At 41.6% G+C, this 18,289-nt stretch overlaps 1 long non-coding RNA gene across 1 annotated transcript in view; it reads right to left on the minus strand.

The window, feature by feature from the left end:
- Positions 1–270: 270 nt before the first annotated feature.
- LOC123384532 overlaps positions 271–18,289 on the minus strand; it is a 43,520-nt gene continuing 25,501 nt past the window's right edge. The window contains exon 5 of the long non-coding RNA XR_006595740.1: positions 271–858. This is a non-coding gene — a long non-coding RNA (uncharacterized LOC123384532). The remainder of the gene's footprint in view (positions 859–18,289) is intronic.

An 18,289-nucleotide genomic window follows, 5' to 3' on the forward strand; every position in this document is an offset into this window, starting at 1 on the left:
AGTGTATTATGTTAAGCGAAATTCAGTCAGAGAAAGACAATTATCATATGATTTCACTCATATGTGTTATTTAAGAAACATAACAGATGAACTTAGGGGAGGGGAAGCAAAACTAAGATAAAAACAGAGAGGGAGACAAACGATAAGAGACTCGTAAATACAGAGAACAAAATGAGGGTTGCTGGCGTGGTATTGGATAGGGGAATGGGCTAAATGGGTGATGGGCATTAAGGAGGGCACTTGTTGGGATGAGCACGGAGTGTTCATGATGAATCACTAAATTCTATTCCTGAAATTATTAATACACTATATGTTAACTAACTTGGATTTAAATTTTAAAAAATAAATAAAAATTAAAAATTAAAAAAAAGAATTAACAATCATAGGTCTGCCCTCTCACGGACTTAACAATTTAGCTTTACACTACCTGTATGATCCTCATCTACCAAGCCAGAAATTAGCATAAAAAATGCTCCCCAACTTTCCCCCCACTCACCCCCTGCCAAGACCATGATACCCCAGGACTCCTAGCAGAAGGAAATAAAACCTGCTCTGAGTGGGGAGGGGTCTCACCCTCAACTCAAGCCTCTGCGGAGGTCCACAGACAAAACCTCACTAAAGATGAACTCACAACCCAAAATTACAAAATATGGGGGTCACTTGTGTACAGCAGGGAAGGCTGGCCCTTTCACTCACCAGTTAAAAAAGTCAAAGGGCACAAAGTCTTTGAAACACATCCAGAGTCGCTCAAAGCTGATTTAGTTGGCTGTTTAGGTGGGGCAAATCAAGTATCCAGTTCCATGACTTCAGACTGTATTCTTGTCTGGCCAACCATCTCACACAAATCCATCACCATTGCTGAGGGGGAAAAAGCAACACAAAAAAGCCAGTTCTAGTGACAGCAGGTTCAGCATTCGTTAATACATTACAAATAGACCTTAAGGCACTTCAGTGCTTTTCATTTCCTTTTCTCATTAAGAACTACTTGTTTATTAAAACTAGAGAAAAGCTGGAGCCAACCACTTTTAAAGCCTTAGCTTTAATACACCTGCTGCCCTGAATTTCCCATAGACTAAGCCACATCCCAGTTTGCCTGGGACTTTTCTGGGTTTAGCAATGGAATGCCCCATCGTAGTCAAACCAAGAGAGTTGGTCACAGAAAGCATTCTTCATCTTAATAAAAGGGAAATTAAGTAAATCTGTGAAGGTTTTCCTCTTTGTTTTCCTACCAGCAGCATTCAGGCAAAACAAGCTAATAATTATTTCAAGAGGTTCTTGCAGAGTGCCTATAATTACAGCATAGGTATATAAATAGGCATACACACTTTTCACTCCTTGAGCTCTGGTTTCCGCATCTGTGAAACACAGACAACCATGGAACCATAAGGTTTTGGAAAGGATTAATGAGACAGTGTAGAATGTAGATCAAGCACTTTGCATGGTTCCTCGCCCATAATAAACACGCCAGCAAGATAGCTATCTTGATTACTAAGTTTCAGACTTTTGTAGCATACAGATTTTATACTTCAGAAACATTTACTATATGCTTCCATTTTGCACATTTTTGGTTTGAAGTAGCAGTTTTGTCGGTATTGCTGGATTATTCTCACACGACTTGTCAGAATTTATTGACAGATACAAATAATTTTCTCTTATTGTGTTTGGACACTTATCTGATCGTTCATCCTTTGACTTTCAGAATTCAAAAATATTCGCCAAGATTTAGGGAAAATAACAACAATCTCGATCATTTTTTCCCACTTTTTAGAAAGCAAACTTGATGTGCTTTATCTTGCCTGCCTATCCTTTTAGTCCAACATGTACGAGTAATGCGAAAATAGCATTCTCTTTATCCCATCTCTGACTATCAGTGACCCAGAACTAACAGGTTTGTATTTCCGCCTGACTGATTTTCAAAGTATTCAAACTCTAAATAACCTTAAATTGAGTATATATTTTATGTCATCCATTGTTTTACTGAAAGCTCATATTTCCCCTGTGGCATTAGGCTGCATTGAGCATATGAGTATTAACAATCTTTTAAATTGCTGTCAATTTGAAGACATTACTTTCTCTCTGTTAGGACATAATGCTGAGTCATTTGGAGTGAGTTGAGACAGATTTGCCCTAAATCACTCCTAAAATCTTGTTTGGTTTCCTCTGGCCAGAATATCGTATAATATACTGGTTACTTTGGATATTGCAAGGTTTATCTTTGTTTGACATTAAAGGTCCTAAATGGGATCAAGACACATGATCTGAGCTAACATTTCTCGTACTTAAATATACATACAAACCACATTTTGAGAAACTTGTTGAACACAGATTCTGATTTGATCGGTCTGGGCTGTGGCTTGGAACTCTGTATTTCCAGCAAGCCCCCAGGTGACACCGACCCTACTGGTCTGGGGACCACCCTACAGCAGCACGGGTGTAAGGCAGTAGTTCTCGGGGTGTGGTTATGGCACCAGTAGCACGGGCACCACCGGCGAATTTGTCAGAAATGTTAATCCTCAGACCTCACCCCAGACTTTCTAGATGAGAAACTCTAGGTACAAGCCCTCCAGGTCACTCTGATACACACAGTTTGAGAACCACTATTTTAAATAAGTAAATCTGCTTGCCTAGATGAACCAAGTACTGGGTTATATGCCACAAGGAAGGAAACCAAGGCTGTCTTTGAGCTAAAACGACCAAGACAAACAGCCAATCCTCAGTTACCTGCTGGAAACGAGCATTTAACAGATCCACCCACACTGGTGAGTGGCCTTTGGAGGAACAGACCTTGCCCGGATGCCAACTGAAAACTTGTCCAGCAGGTATATTCTCTATATCGAAACGTACAGGTAGTATTAAAGCATGCACTCAGCATCAGGGAAGTCTGATACGAGGTAACACAGTAGTGTTAAATTGCCCAACAGAGGAAATAGGCATCTGCTAAGCAGGGACACCAAAAAAAAAAAGAAAAAAAAGAAAAGAAAAAAAAGAAAAGAAAAGAAAAGAGAAAAGAAAAGAAAAGAAAAAAATCTTGAAAGAATTTGACATTTTCCAGAAAAAAGCATCAAGAGATACCATGGGGAAACTCATACTATTCAACTTCTTTACACTCATTTTACTGTTTAGCATGGCTTGCTGTGGCCTGTGGAGTCTGACTGCCTGTCTCTAAGTCCTGGCTATAGCATGTCCTAGCTGAGGAACCTCAGGCAAGTTACTCAACTCTCATTGCCTCAGTTTGCTCACCTGCAAAATGAAGATAATGACGTTTTGTGAGAATTAAACATTACATTAATATATGTAAAGTTCTTAGAAAAATGCCTAATATTCAGTCAGTGCTTCATAAATATTTGTTTTTATTACAAGTAGGTGGAAAGGGCAGAAGGACTCTACATTTTCTTTTTCAGTGCTTAGGGTCTTCAAAGAATTAATTTCTTTCCCAGTAAGCCTGACATGGCATTGGAGAAGTCAGACAAAAGTCAGAAATGCATGGAGACAAGAGACAGAACTGGTGAGACCTGTGGGTCCCAGGGAAAAATTGAGAAAGAGCAGGATAGAACTAGAGAAACTGTGGGGCTCTGAACAAAGCCAGGTACATATCAGGAAAAGGAGCAAGACTTAAGTCCCAGAGTGTAAGTCAGGAGACCAGTAAGCACTGACCACCCACAAGGATGGTAACATCATCAGCAATCTCGGGATTTTAGGCTCTCACCCTGGCTACAAATGGAATCAACTGGAGAGCATTAAAAAATGCTGATGCCTGTGTATCACCCCTAGAGAATCTGTTTTGTTGGTTTGGGGCCTTACCTGGGGAGATTTCTAAAATCTCCCCTGAGTTTTTTAGATAGCATGTGTTAAGCATCTTATACTCCAGTCAGCACTGATGTTAGAAGTTGTGAGGGGCCTACATAGATGACAAATGAAATGGCTAAAAAAACACAGTCCCTGCTTATTATCCCCACCTTCACTCTTCTTTATATTTATGCTCTGGATTTACCTTCTCTCTGGCCACAGATAATTCACAGAGTGCCTTTTTTGCTATTCAGAAAAATGCTCCCCTTCTTCCATGCACCTTGTCAAGAACTGATGTTACACCACAAGCAAGATAACAATGTATCTTACCATAGTTTCATGGATGATGGCAGAAGACATGAGACTCCTGGGCCAGAGATAAAGGATTATTACTCACAGAAATAGTAGAGAATAAACATTTCCTTGCAACAAGAAAAAAACCCTTTCCCAAAACAATGGAAAGACGTGACATCTGCACATACAGTGAATTTTATTACAGGAAAGGAACCATGAATTTAGGGAACTTAAATCTTTTATAATGGGCAGTAAGCCTGCTGGCCTTTACTCTACAGAGATAACACTTCTATTTTCCAAGGCTATTTGCTATACACATTCTTCAAAGCACTAGAATAGTGCTGGCAAAATGTGAAAAACATGTAAGACCCATGGAGAATCATCTTCCAGCACACTTTACTTTCATTGTCCAAAAAAATTGCTATAATATAATGATTTCAGGGGCACCTGGGTGGCTCAGTCAGGTAAGATCTGACTCTTGATTTTGGCTTTGGTCATGATCTCATGGTTCGTGAGTTTGAACCCCACATCAGGCTTTGTGCTGACAGCAGTGGAGCCTGCTTGGGATCCTCTCTCTCCCTCTCTCTGTCCCCCCTCTACTTGCTCATATGCTTGCTCCCTCTTTCTCTCTCAAAATAATTTTAAAAACTTGAAAAAATATATATAATGATTTCATTAGAATAAAAACTTCGTATCTTCTGCTATACAATCATCATAGTAGATATGCAAAGCTACAATGTCTACGATGTAGATGGATCCCTCCTGCCTATGAGCAGTTTACAACCTATGCAAATATACACCATGGCATTTTATATTTTTATCTTACTCGCCTATTCTATCCTTGTTGGGTCCTACCCAACCTCACTTTTGGACTTATTTTTTTTCCCCAATGATCTTATTCCTAATCATTTTCCTTCTTCCAGCCCAAATTTCCACAAACTATTTACCTTAAGATTTTAATACATTTATTTATTTATTTATTTATTTATTTATTTATTTATTTGTAACTTTTATTTATTTTTGAGAGACAGAAACAGAGTGCAAGTGGGGGACGGGCAGCGAGAGAGGGAGACACAGAACCTGCAGCAGGCTCCAGGCTCTAAGATGCCAGCACACAGCCCGACATGGGATTTGAACTCATGAACCGTGAGATCATTACCTGAGCCAAAGTTGGATGGTTAACCAACTGAGCCCTCTAAGCGCCCCAAGATTTTAATACTTTTAGACATGATCAGTCCCCTTCATTCTTGGGCTTACTCCTCGCTATTTGTGCAACTGAAGTAACATGAGGCACCCCTGAGACGGAGGCACACAGATTACCTTTCCATGTTAAACTGGCAAAATCCACATATAATGACTGCGTTCTGTACAAACGACCCATGCTAAGGACAAGATGAAACAACAGACTTCTAAGAGCTATGACAAGGTGTCAGGACCATGAAGATATTTCAGAAGGACACGAAGCGCCACAAGTAAGCTGACATCTTACTAGTTACAAGAACTCAAATGTAATTTCTGAGAACCACACTGTAAATGTGACCAAACAAGAATGTGCTCTCATGCATCTGAGTGTTGCAACAAGAGGAAAACGATCAGTTTGGATTCTTGAAGGGGAATAAAGAAAAAGAAGTAAATAGAGACTGGCTAGGGTGACCTAGAAAGACTGCATCTGGTGGAAGACTAACGGACAAGTATCCACTCTGTGGGAGCAGGGACTTGTAAATGTCCTGGTGAATGTCTCTGAAATCTCTGCCACTGCTTTATTCCAGTTTCACACTCAGCAAGCAGCATATCATTCCTCGCCCAACTTCCCAGCCACGCTGGCCTAGGGAAGGACCATACATTGTGAAAGTATCTAGCCTTGCAACATAAAGAAACATCCAAAGTGTCAAATGACACCATGGCATTCTGATCTAAGTCCCAGCCTATTAACAGGGGTGAGATGGTCCCTCCCCAGTGGAGCTCAGCACTCAGGCTGGATCCAGCATGGTCACTCAGCGTTCATCCTTCCCCAAGGTGAGCTCCTGAGCTGAAACTCGTCCAAAGTCTATGGAAGCAGAGCAGCTCCAGAGACTTTCAGGAAAGCCCCGGCCATCCATTTTAGGACACACAGGCAGAGTGTTACTCCCAGGGCTGAAATGCAATTTCTCAACTGTCCAAAAACTAGAATAGGGTAGGGACTTTGAGCTACCATACTCACCTAGGGCCCACATTTATGTCCTCCCTCACATTCCTTCACACAGCCCCCAGAACAAGGCAGAGACTATTAAAAGTACTGGAGATACAAAGACAAATGATATGGAATCTGCTGGCCCTGAGGGAATTTTGTGTTAGTCAGGGTTCCCCAGAGAAACAGAACCAACAGAACATGTGTGTGTATGTCTCTCTCTCTCTCTCTCTCTCTCTCTCTCTCTCTCTCTCTCTCTGTGTGTGTGTGTGTGTGTGATTAGATTTCATTCAAATGAAAGAGAGAGATTTCAGAGAACTAGTTCATGTGATTGTGAAGGCTGGCAAGTATGAAATCTGCAGAGCAGGCTGGTGGGTGCACCTGGATGGCTCTGCTGGTTGAGTGTCTGACTCTTGATTTCAGCTCAAGTCATGATCTCAGTTTGTGCAATCAAGCCCCGTATCGGGCTCTGTGCTAATAGCACAAATTCTTCTTGGGATTCTCTTTCTCTCTTTCTCTGCCCTTCCCTCGTCTGTGCGCACTCTCTCCCTCTCTAAATAAATAAATAAATAAATAAATAAATAAATAAATAAATGTAATCTGCTTTACTCAAAGTCTACTGATTTAAATGTTAATCTCATCTAAAAAATACCTTCGGGGTGCTGAGTGGCTCAGTTGGTTAAGCATCTGACTTGGGCTCAGGTCATGATCTCATGGTTTGTGAGTTTGAGCCCCCACACTGGGCCCAGCGCTGACAGCTCAGAGGCTGGAGCCTGCTTTGGATTCTGTGTCTCCTTCTCTCTCTCTGCCTCTCTCCCACTCTCACTCTGTCTTTCTCTCTCAAAAACAAATAAAGCATTAAAAAAAAATTTTTTAATACCGTCAAAGCAACATCTAGACTGGTATTTGACCCAACACATAGCCTAGCCAAGTTGACACATAAAATTAACCATCATGGGTTTCTGGTACATTATGTTCCACAGACCCAAAGAGGGCGATTCCCAGTCTCCCCTCCACCCTAATCACCTCACCCCCAAACCCTCATATCACCTCCCCCCATCACACACACACACACACACACACACACACACACACACACACACACACAGTTTTCTATCACTGAAAAAAGTAAAGGATGTTTTTAAAAATAATGTGTTCCCTGTGAATCCCTCCCTATAATTCTTCACAACCAGGCACAATGAACCAGGAAGTTTACAGAGAAGAGAGGCAAATGTAAATTTTTGAAGGCTTTGAGATTTCTTCAGAAAACTTATGCCAGAAGGTATCCCTGCTTACAGTCATTAATGGCTCCTTGGTTAGAAAGGGAAGGAAAGAAGGGAAATTTATTAACCACCTCTGCCTCCAAATTCCCCTCCCTTTACTCTTCCCAATTTTTGCCAGAAGGAAGCTCCTATTCTCACCACAGAGCAAGTGAAAAAGCACTGGGGTGCAAGACATGCCTCCTTCCTTGGAAATAGGGAGAAGTCGAGGACAAGAAGCTGGTTGTCATGGTCCCTTCAGCCAGACCCCCACCCTGCTCATCCAAATCCCCTCCCCATAGCCTAACGCCTGCATGCTCTGTGGAGCCTTCCAAGCACTTCTGCCTCAGTGTCCATTCTGGCCTCAGCCCCTTGGAACTCTGCTTCTCTTACTGTCATTCAGTCTCTACTCATTCAGGGTGCCTGGGTGACTCAGTCTGTTAGGCGTCCAACTTCAGCTCAGGTCATGAGTTCATGAGTTTGAGCCCTGCATCAGGCTCTGTGCTGACAGCTCAGAGCCTGGAGCCTGCTTCAGATTCTGTCTCCCTCTCTCTTTGCCCCTCCACGGCTCATTCTCTCTCTCTCTCTCTCTCTCTCTCTCTCTCTCTCTCTCTCTCCCTCCCTCCCTTTCAAGAATAAACATTCTTGAATAAAAAAATAATAATAATAAAATAAGCCACTCATTCCACGCACACTGCTCTACAAAGTTCTCCTTTAAAGTCTCTATTTCATGTCCCTGGAAGGTTGAACTATTTATTTTTGTAAAGACAAATACAAATTTTAAACAGCAACAATAATAATACAAGAAGCTTAATTCTCCCTTCTACTAATAAGGGAAGAGATTCTCCTCCCCTCCTTAGAAAAATTAAAATTATAGGTACTTTCTCCTCTCTTTAAAATGTATATAAATCCTTTTGAAAGCTAGATAGGACTTTTGTCAGCTTTTTGATTCAAGAATATTTCTTAGGAACCTGGAAACCATCTCTGAAATGTAAACACCAAGGGAGATAGTTCCCAGATCTCCCAGTGTCTGTTGGAGATAGGAGCCTAACTTTGATGGGTGCTCCATGTTGCAAAACTATCATCTCCTGTCATAAAGACCCAAGAAGTTTGGTTTTGCTTTGTATAAACTCAATTAGCCAACCTAGACAGTCACCTCCATTACTAGAGAAATTTAGGTACCTAAATTACCACTAGGTAAATGAACTATGTGTGACAAAAGGTGCTGTCAAGACCTCTGATTTGAGGACTAGTTATTGTTTATTTTGAGAAATGTATATAACAGGTTGTGTCTGCTTGGTTATAAAAGGAGGTAAGATTCTTTTTCATCTGCAGTCTCCTAAGGGATCGCCTAGGATGTGCATCGTATTCTGGTTAAATGCTTACTCAATAATGTAAGTGTTTTCTTTCTCTGTCACCTCTATGGAGGGCATTTCTGCATTGAGAGATTTTGGTTTTAGTTATATCTCCCCAACATCTCATTCTTACACATCCACAGTCCTTAGCACATTGTTTTCTTACATATAAAAGATTTTCTTGATTGTAACCATTTCTTTTCCCATTTTTACACATCTGAGACCAAGACAATTTTTTTAGTTGATGGGGAAAAGAGTAACACCGATTCAAGGAATGAAAACACAGTCAAAAAGGTTGAAAAAGTTTGCAAAATAGATTTTATTGTGAATGTTAAAGCACAGAAAAAGGATACTTTTCTTGTGGATCCCAAGTGTAAAGGGAGAAAGGGAAGGAGCAGAGCCAAGTAGGAATTCCAGAAGACAGAGCCCACGTTACCATAAGGAAAACACCACATCTCAGAAACATCACATGAGGCCACTCTAATTTTAAATAGTTTCCTAAAAAGTTAAGTAAAGACCCAGAAGTGGAAGTACATAGCTAATTTGCATACTTCAGATGAGTCATGACAGACATTTCAGCTGTCAGGAATTTTTCTCTCATCGAAACATAACAATCATGAGTTTTGCCTGTTAGTTGTTACTTTGTAGATTCCCAGAGCTATGTTTTACTGTGTAGTAAACTTGGAGGCTACAGACTTCACCCACATTACTGACAGACAAGGCTGATGTGTTTGGGATATAAAATTTAAAATCCAGGAATACTGAGGGGCGCCTGGGTGGCTCAGTCGGTTGAGCGTCCGACTTCAGCTCAGGTCACCATCTCGCGGTCCATGAGTTCGAGCCCCGCGTCGGGCTCTGGGCTGATGGCTCCGAGCCTGGAGCCTGCTTCTGATTCTGTGTCTCCCTCTCTCTCTGCCCCTCCCCCGTTCATGCTCTGTCTCTCTTTGTCTCAAAAATAAATAAACGTTAGAAAAATTTTTTTAAATCCAGGAATATCTGATTGTATTGTGATGTAAATTAGCATCATGGTTTTCATAGAAAAAAAAAACCCAAAATGTTAACAAAATAAAGGTAATTTATGGGGGAAAAATAAGAATTTAGCCAATGCATCTAAGTAGAGAACATGGTAGCTTATGCACCATGGGCATTAAGGAGGTGGATGAGTTCCTGGGGTAAGGATAGCATGGAGTCTACTTTTAGACAAACAGTCTTGGATGAAGAAAGGGCCACAGTGATCACCTGGCTGAATACAGACAGGCCCATTAGTGGACCCACTCTGAAATACCCATAGGCCCTAAGTGACCAGTGGGCTACTTACACTAGACACAGTTACCAAAAAAGGGAAAATTCCAAACATCACCACACCTCCTCACCTTCCCTCCTTAAAAGTAGCCCTCTGCCACTGCCTCATAGCGGACAGCCTCTCCTCTGCTGTCCTGCCCACTGCTCCCTTGTGGTATATTTAATAAACTCTACCTCCTTTGTTTTTCTTCAGGTGAATTCTTTTACCTTCTGTGCCACCGGCTTCCACCCAATTGTTGCATCACCTTTGGGGGCTCCCATCCAATCAAGAGACCCCCCCATTTAGGCACAACAGACAGCATCTGATTTTTCCATGGTCTCTGTAAGATAGCTCTCCACCCATTTCTCTGCTACTAACCAAGTGAGCATTGCTAACCCACCTACTCAGGCACCTTGATACGGAAAAGGGCCTAAACAGCAGCCTCCTATAGACACCAGAAATCACACAACTCTGATCAATGTAAGTTAATAAATTGGAATTCTGATGGACTCCTCATTGTCATATAATATGGGATAGTGAGAGTCACTCCCCATGACTCTAGTCAACTTTGGGTACACTGATAATATCAAGACTTACAAAACTGATAACCGGTCCTGTGAAGGTGGTCATCTACCGAGGTGAGTCTACAGGTGGTGTCTCCATGGCACCCAGCCTCAGCAATCACCTGGAATTGTTCATGTCCCTGTATAACCAATCCGTCCCCCTGCTCTTTCTCTTTCCTTTCATTTCATGAGGCAAGTTTTAGAACTCTATCAACCTCGAAGAAAACATGCGAATGGAGGAGAAATATTTTGCTGACGCAAAATATCCTGCTTAATGGTCTACGTTTAACTAACAATGTCAGTCAAAGACACATTAAAAAAGAAAAAAATATATGACATGCAGATGATGACAATTCTTGGGGAAATATCATCCTACCTGAGAAACCAAGCCAAATAACATACGGCACACCAATTGTCTCCCTCTGAAGACTAAGTAACCACACAGGCCCCACAAGGCCCCAACACCTGAGATCCACAGCTGACTGAACCAGCAGTGAAGACTGATCTAAAGAGAGCAATCTAGAGTCCACTAGTTGCCTAGTGATATTTTGATCAAAAGTTCCTCCAATGTGAGATGACAGTGAGTAAATCTGAAGTTCTCTCTGCAGGTCTGTGGCTTATAAATATTTTTTAAACGTCAAAATTCTAATACAGAACTATGGCTGACCATGTTAGCCCTCCTATTTTTGTACCCTGACTGGTACCTCTCACCTTAGCTGAGTTTAAGAACTCTCTTAATATCTGATCAGGGAACCCCATGGTCTCCAAGCCAAGGGGTTCTCATTCTAGATGGAGGGAATGAGGGAACAGAGGAGGATACACCACAGACAGAGGGACTCTGCATTCAAGAGTCCTATTCCAACACCTGTGACCAGTCTACTCATGTGGAATTTGTCCCAAGTAAATATGAAGAAAATCAACAGCATGAAACAGGCACCAAATGAAGAAGCACTGGGAATGATCCCAGAAGAAACAAACAAAAAAAAGTTATTTAATTTTTGAAGTAATTTTCTCAGAGATTAAGTTACAATATTCATAAAACAAGGAAAAACTGTTATTTGGTAGCGGGATTCTCAGACAGAGGGACGGGACACCGAGGCCTTTCTTTCCAGGAAGCAGCTTTATTTGTGCTAGCCCAGGCTCAGTGGGCCAGGACCCCAAAAGGCTGAGCCCCAAGCACAGCGGGGTGTAGCCTTTTATATAATTTCTACTTCTTTGTCTCCCATACATGGTAACATACAGACATATTGTCTGATTGGGCAGTCTATGTTACAGAATCATGAGGAATGTCATGTACAAACATACAGTCTGATTGGACACAATCCAAATTATAGACCCTAGTCAGAGCTATGCATATGTATAGGAGTTGATTGGGCCACGTTGCCTTTCTTTGTTCTGAGAAGGCCTCTACCACATTCCTTAGGGAGGGGCTCTATCTCTACCACAACTTAAGATGTTAATCGGAAAATAAGAAATTCTTATAAAACAAAATTTAAAAAACCTATTGCCAAAAGAAGAAACTCATTAAAAGAGCTGAATAGTAGAATGGACACAACTAAAGACCAAATTAGTAACTGGAAGACTAAGTCATGCAATCCTATTGATGAAGTTTTGGGATGGTGGGGGTTCTGGAGCCGACGACCAAGCAAGAAAAATTCTTGAAGACGTCTTTGGTGCAAAAAGTACGGGGACAGGACCATTAGGCAGGAAGAGCTGCACTGGGGTTGTGAAGAGTGGCTCATTACATACTATGAAGCTGGGGGAGGTAAAGTCAAAAGGGAGGCCTCCTGAGGGACTTTGATGTGCTGAAGAGGACTCCTAAATTACCTGAGGCCTTGCTATTGTCAAGCGAAGATTGTTTTCCCTCTAGTAAGGAATTAACATTAGGACAGTAGTTCCTGGAGAAATGTTGTACTCTGTATTTGTCTCAAGTGTTGTCAGTGGGCTGCAGGTTATAAGGAAATTTAATTTCACCTGCCATTTCCTGCTTGCCTTTGTTCCCCATATCACTATGGAGGGGATGTGATGTTGGGGCTCCAGGAAACTGAGTCTACAGGTTACTGGAGATTAGGCTATTGATAAGATTGTCTTTTTCTTGTAATTTACCAAAACACCTGTAAACTGATAGAGACCCATGTCCTGTATGACTGATCTCTATCAGCTGGCCATTTGTTTTCTTTCCTTTTCTTTGTCCTTGGGCAGCCAGGAGTGCCTGAGGAATATCATACATATCTCACCTGGTGGGGGGGGGGGGATGGAGAGGGATGCTAGCTTGTATGTTGCCCTCAGCCTGCCTTATGCTCCCTCATCACTGTCAGAGCATTGAGCAGAAATGCAAAAAAATATGAAAATTACAAGAATCAAGTGGAGCCATTGAGGATAAACGCAAGAGACATGATATCTGATGTGGGAAACAAAGGCAGAAGGAAATGGTAGAATTAAATTCCCTTATAACCTGCAGCCCATTGATAAATACTTGAGGCAAATACAGAGTAAAACATTTCTCTAGGAACGCCCTACCATCCTAATGTTAATGTTCTGCTAGAGGGAATAACAGCCTTAGCTTGACAGTAGCTAGGCCTTCAGTATCCTGTGAGTCTTCATTAGCATATGAAAATCTCAAGAGAAACTTTCTCTGGACTTTACCTCCCCCAACTCCTAAATGTATAAGTAGTCTCTTCAGAGGGTCTGGAACAGCTCTTCCTGCCCACGGGTCCTGTCTCCCTGCCTTAATAAAATCACCTTTTTGCACCAAAGACGTCTCAAGAATTCTTTCATGGCTCTCAGCTCCGGACCCCACGAACTCCACAATCACCCCCAAAACCTCATCAATATCTATCCAATATACGTTCAGAAGGAGAAAAGACAGGAAACTGAATGAAGAAAATAACAGAAAATTTCTTTGAGTTGAAGAAAGAGTTGATCATCCAAAAAAAAAAAAAGCCTCTCATATGAAATGGGAATTATCAAAAGGAGATAGCTAGATGTTTGTTGCTGAAATGCTTAGGCACATTCTTTCTGAGAACCACAACAATTCCATAAATATAGCTTCTAAAGAACAAAACTATCTAGGTCTATTCTGTCTGAAATGGTGCATAGACAATGTCTGCATGGAATATGTTTTAAATGTCTGCTAGATTCATTCAAAGAAGGCATCCACCCATTTTATTCTACTTTTAGCCAGCATCTGCTGCAGAACAATAGAGGCATGGATAATCACTCCGTGCTTGCCAGTTAACTAAGAAACACTAACGGGCTATTTTATGAGGAAAGCTACAAACAATACTTTTCTTTGAGGTAGAGTGATTTAAAGGATAAATTATAACCACCCTCAGCTTTCCACAAATGGAAAGAAAGATTTCTTCACAATAAAGTATGTTGAGTCAATTGCATTGAGCAATGATTTTATAGCCACACGTTAGTTCAATTGTTCACATTCTTCACTTCACGAATTAGTCCTTGGAACCTAATCCCTTCCTGTGCACTTGCAAAATTCCATTCAAACTTTAATAAGTTGGTAAAGTTTACACACACACACTCGTATACACACACACACACACACACACACACACACACACACACACAGAGGGAACATATAGAAAATATATACACACAAGACAGCCTTTCACTCTGTGAGGCATTCTCTTCAATCTTGTTTTAAAATACTCTTTCTTGATATCTTACTGAAGTTTTCATCTTCCCTGTTAAAATTAGGTTTTATCTTCTTGCCTGGTGTCTGGAGAATATGGGGCCAGAACAATGGCAGACAGATAATGGCCTAAGTCATGGAGAAGACGTTGATGGCCCTTATTACCATGGTTGCTGTTGTTGTTTAAAGGAAATTAAATATACTTTGCCCAAAGTTTCCTGTTTTACAGAACCAATGTCATGGCACGTGTGTTTAAACATCCCAAATGAATTAACAAAGAACTGATCAGGGAGACAAACCCTGGCTGCTTGCCAGTGTTTCTGATAAAACATAAGCTTTCAAGAAAATGAAATTTAATCATCACAGTTTGGAGACAGACTCAGATTTTGCTCAATAGCAGCACAGGAAGGGCAAGGCAGGAAAAGGAGAAACTGAAATTCAAGTGCACCAAAGTAGCTAATCTGGGCAAAATTGATCAGCTTATGGGGTTTTTCTTTTTTAGAAATAGTCTGAATTCTCACATTCTGATCTGCCATTTCAAATATTGCTGATTTCCTCTGACAGCTCATAGTCACAAGCAATCCCTTATAGCTAGCACTGCTCTTGTCAAGATAAAGATCTGTCCATTGTACTCTACTTGCTACTAGAATAAAAGCAACAGCCATTAAAAAAAAAATCTTCCTAGCCACTTCCATTGGGAATGAAGAGGGCTTAAATTTCATTCATGTAATAGTATGATTGACTTGTTGAAAGCATCGGGTTTGCATTAACGTATTCAACAAAATTTTATAATATGTAAGTATGTTTGTATGTAACATGTATGGAGTCCTGTGGTCTCCACAGGGCAAGTCAGTTTCCTGCCAAACAGAACTTTCCCATCTAATAAGGGATATCAGGAGGCCCTTGTGCCCCAAGGGGACATGCAGGTAGGGCATGTTGAGCTAAACTTAGAATGTTGCACAGGGCTCCTAGATGTGGCCTCTGCACTTAGATAGGGGTTTCCCACCTGGGATATTATTAACATTTTGGAGCAGTTAACTTATTGTAGGGAGCTGTCCTGTACATGGCAGCATGTTTGGCAGCATCCCTGGCCCCTACCCACTAGATGCCACAAATCTGGTGAATGTCCCCAGACATTGCCAAAAGTCCCTTGGAGGACAAACTCATCTGACTTAGAATCTCTGACTTAGGTGGAAGATAAGAGAGTTGTGCGGTGACAGGGAATCTCTGGTACTGACAGGGACAAATCCGTGATAAGATGGCCAACAGGGCCGAGAGGGGAATTCCAGTCCCTGCCCGAAGACTCCCCTTCCGGGTTTTTCTTCCCACTCACTTGTGGCGCGAACAGAATACAAACTGTCCCCTCTGCTTCTGCTCAGGACTCAGATCTCTGGAGAGGGATCTCCTCTGAGTCCACCGGTGTAAAATAAGACTCCGATCCACCAAGATCTCCAAGTGCCACTTGGTGTTTCCACCAGCGACCCAGCCTGGTTCCGTAATAGTACAAAGGTCCCTAGGATGATGAATACCTTGGTCCCTTGGGTGTGGGGAGATGCTAAGCCCAATATGAGAAAGACATAACTAGGTTCAGATCCAAAGGGCCTGGGTAAGGCTGGTTGACAGCTTGGAGTTTATAAATTATCTACTGCTGTGTAACAACCCTCAAGACATTTCCACTTAAAACAACAAACATCTATTGCCTAAACAGTTTCTGAGGGTCAGGAATCCTGGAGCAGCTTAGCTGGGCGGCTCTAGCTTAGGGTCTCTCACAAGGTCACGGTCAAGCTGGTAGCCAGGACCAGTCTTTGAAGACTGGACTTGCTATGGAAAGAGGAGGGTCCAGGCTGGCTGTGAGCAGGTGTGTTCAGTTCCTTCCTGTGTGGGCCTTCCACGGGGCTGGCCCTCCATTGCTTTTCCCCAGGGAGAGGGATGGAAGAGAAAATTTGCATTGAAAAACAATCACCCTGGCTTCTACTTAGAGCGAAGAGCAAAAGACAAAAGGAATTCAACAATCCTTTTTGATTGGAGAGGTGCCATCATAGTACAATTTATCATTTAAGCCCCTGGATACTTAGAAAGTGACTCTAATTACAGAAGCCCTTAGTCTTTAAATTGGTCACAGTTCCACAAAAGTACAAAGTAATTAAACTAGCAAATAACTGAACCAGCTCTTCTTCTGAATTCAATGGTGGCAAAACCTGGAATGTAAATCGGGGTAGTCACTGTGGAAAATGGTATGGAGATTACTCAAAAAATAAAAAAATAGAAATGCCACATAATCCAGTAGTTCCACTAGTAGTATTCAACCAAGGAAAATGAAAACACTAATTCGAAAAGACACATGTACCTCTATGTTTACTGCAGTGTTATTTACAATAGCCAAAATGTGGAAGCAGCCCAAGTATCTACGAATAGATGAATGTATAAAGAAGATATGGTGTGTGTGCATATAATATGTATTCTATATAATGGAATATTACTCAGCCATAAAAAAGAATGAGATTTTTGCCATTTGCAATAACGTGGATCAAACTAGAGAGTATAATACTAAGTGAAATAAGTCAGAGAAAGACAAATACTATATGGTTTCACTTACATGTGGAATCTTTAAAACAAAACAAAGCAGAAACACACCCCTAAATACAGAGAACAAACTGGTGGGGAGAATGGGCAAAATGGGAGAAGGGGAGTGGAAGATAACGGACATCCAGTTATGGAATGAATAAGTCCGGGGGGCGAAAGGTACAGCATAGGGAAGATACTCCAGGGTCCCATAACAGACGGTAGCTACACTTGTGGTGAGCACAGCATAACATATAGAGTTGTCAAATCACTACATTACCTGAAACTAATGTAACATTGTGCGTCAACTATCCTTCAGTTAAAAAAAAAAATACTCGCAAAATCTGAGCCCAGAGAAGCTAAATGACGGCACTTCTGCGAAAGCTCATCAGATATGATAAAACTCATCATTCCTTTATAAAGCTTTTCCACGGTGAGATGGTGGAAGTCATCAGAGCCCGTTTGTCATTTCATGTAAAAATGGTCTTAGGAATTTTTCAGATTTTAACTAACCTGTCTTCTGTACCACTATGAGCATAAACCAATTGTCCAAGACTAGACAGCCCAAGGGAAATAACAATTACCCAGAGAAGCAGAGCGAGGTCCAGCCCAGCCAAGCCACAGTGATTGATTATCAGCAAAGAGGTCTGAACAAGCTGTCAGGCCAGTGTCTTTGGGCAATAATAGCAGGGAAGCAGGCAGTGTATCCTAAGCCAGGAGCCAGGCAGAGGACCAGGAATTGGAGACCTGTATATGCAAAAATGCAGTGCAGGAGCAAACAAGTGAACAAGCTGGGGAAAAGTGTGATTAACTCCCAACGCCCTTCTTAATCTCAAGCCGTCAGGAACTCAGGCTGGCACATCTGTCCCTAGACCATGGTGTCCGACAGGGGTGAAATGGAAGGGGAAGATGAGTGGCCTTAAACACTGTACATGCCATATTCTTTTGTTCTTAATTTTTTAAATGTTTATTTATTTTTGAGAGAGAGACAGAGACAGAGTGTGAGCGGAGAAGGGGCAGAGAGAGAGGGAGACACAGAATCCAAAACAGGCTCCAGGCTCTGAACTGTCAGCACAAAGCCTGATGCAGGGCTTGAACCCACGAACCGCGAGCCATGACCTGAACCGAAGTCGGTCTCTCGACCAACTGAGCCACCCAGGCGCCCCCATGCATGCCATATTCTACTTAACCAATCCACAGGGGACATTTGATTGTTTCTGATTTTTAATCTTATAAGCAAATCTGTGAATTATTTTTTGCTAAGTTTTGTTCTATACATCCATGCCTATTTCCTTAGGATAAATTTTTAGAAGTGAGAATACCTGAATAAAAGAGTGCAAATTTTTCTACTTTTGATGTATGGCATCTAAGC

Source organism: Felis catus, chromosome A1 (assembly GCF_018350175.1).
Source record: "Felis catus isolate Fca126 chromosome A1, F.catus_Fca126_mat1.0, whole genome shotgun sequence".
Taxonomy (NCBI): Eukaryota; Metazoa; Chordata; class Mammalia; order Carnivora; family Felidae; genus Felis; species Felis catus.